This window comes from Dipteris shenzhenensis, chromosome 23, assembly GCF_047967505.1.
Source record: "Dipteris shenzhenensis isolate YYH24624 ecotype China chromosome 23, Dip_SZ_1.0, whole genome shotgun sequence".
Taxonomy (NCBI): domain Eukaryota; kingdom Viridiplantae; phylum Streptophyta; class Polypodiopsida; order Gleicheniales; family Dipteridaceae; genus Dipteris; species Dipteris shenzhenensis.
Genome location: NC_141618.1, coordinates 29,631,525 through 29,633,776, shown reverse-complemented (window position 1 = coordinate 29,633,776; position 2,252 = coordinate 29,631,525).

Sequence of the window (2,252 nt, the reverse complement as noted above, 5' to 3'; positions counted from 1 at the left end):
CGACAACAAGTGCATGAAGAGAACTTAAGATAGACAGAAGCATTTGTTAGAAATGGTATACCATTCAATGTCATGAGAGATGACACGTTTCGTAATGCCTTGAAATCATGTGCTAGACCAGGATTTATTTTGCCAGATTATAATAAAATGCATACCGATCATCTTGATAGAGTCAAACAAACTGTGGCGGATTGCTTGAAAAAAAAGATATTGGACTTTATTCCTATATATGGGTGCACTCTTGCGTTTGATGGATGGACTAGCAAGCAGGCCAAACCCTTGATAAATGTAATGTGCATTACTCCCAAGGGAACTATGTTTTTGGAGAGTATTGATATGTCTCTAAAAGAAAAAACTTCGGCATATATTGTAAAAATATACGAAAGAGCAATCCACAAAGTTGGTGGCAGTGAGAATGTTACTGCATTAGTAACAGATAATGCATCGAATTACAAGACTACAGGTGAGATGGTCATGGCAAAGTATCCCACTTTGACATGGGTGCCATGTGGCGCTCATACTCTCTACTCTCAACTTATTGTTGAAGGATATTGGACAATTGCCATTTGTACAACTAGTACTGCAAGATGCTAACATTGTAGTGAGTTTCATAAAGAGTCATCAATACTTGCGTGCAGTATTCAAAGAGCACTCTGTGAAGCAACTCAGGAAATTTTGTCAAACTAGATTTGCCACTTCTTTTCTAGTTCTTGCTAGATTGTTGAAAGTGCATAAAGCTTTAGTCGAGACTGTTGCTGATAGACGATGGGCGAATTGGCTAGAAAAAAAGACGCAATACGCAATACCAGGCTCTAAATGTGTACATCTTGTACAATCATCTCTATTCTGGAAAAATGTTGAAAGAATAAAAGAAGGTGTAGAACCATTTGTAACAGTATTGAGGATGGTTGATGCTGATGCCTTTGTTATGGATAAAGTGTATTCGAAGATGTCAAAAGCAATACGACAAGTTAAAGAATTTGTGCGCTTTGCTCCTAGGGAGAAGCAACAAGTGGTATATTTGGCTGATAAGAGATGGAAGCAAATGCACACCCCTTTGCATGGAGCTACATTTGCAGTACATCCACAATATCAAATGCATGCTCAATCACAGAATCCTAAAGTCATAAGTAACTTTCGAGAGGTTTGTAAAAAGTTACTTTCTGGAGATCAAGGAAAAATGGCCTACCAGCAACGAGTGAGATATACGAATCGCGAAGGCTCTTTTGGAGATCCTTGGAATCTTGATGCTATTAAGATGACTATTGCACCTACTTGGTGGAAGGAATATGGTGGAGAGACATTGGAGTTACGGCATGTTGCAACTTGTGTGCTCTTTGTTGCTGCATCATCAGGTGCATGTGAGCAAAATTAGAGTGCATATGATTTTATTCATTCTAAGAGACGCAATTGCTTAAAGCCATAAAGGGCTGTAGATTTGGTATTTTGCTTTGGAAATCTATGATTGTTGAAAGGATTTAATGTTGCGGCCAGGGGAGCAAGCAAAGCCGTTGTAATCAGAATTGTTGGACAACGATTGACTATAAAATTAGTTGCTGAGGGTGCATTCAGTGAAGAGGAAGACGAGCTTGAGCTACTCAGTGACAACAACGAAGTCGAAGAGATAGATGATATTGTACCTATGTTGAATGCAATATGTTGAATGCAATATAGAGTGATAGAAGAATATGATAGGTGATAGAAGCGATGGATGAAGCTCTAATTATATCAGATATAATGTTGTATGCGAGCAGATGGATGGGAGAATATGTCAAGTGATGGGAGAGCGCATATGCTCGTATCCATCTCGTCTCCTTTTGTATTGAAATCTAGAACCTTGTGGGCTACAAGCAATGTTGTGTTGTAATTATTGAGATTGTGGATGATTTTGGTATACATAATAGTTAGAGACAACCTTGTGACTTGCAAATACTTTCGAGGCAACATCGAAGGGAACATCAGAAAGTTGGAAAGAATAATCGAATATGCGTAATCGAAGTTTATATTTTCAAGTCTCAAGGGTTGATCTAGCTATTATGTGTACTAATTCACGTCGATATATTTTAATATTTATTCATTAACTTTACAAGTCCACCTAATCCATTGAAAACCACGTAAATTACTTATACCTCTTAGTTCACTTAAATCACTTAGTCCACTTAAATCAATTAAATCACTTAGTCCACTTAAATCACTTATACCACTTAATTCACTTAGATCACTTAAATCCATAGAAAATTACTTAAATCAAT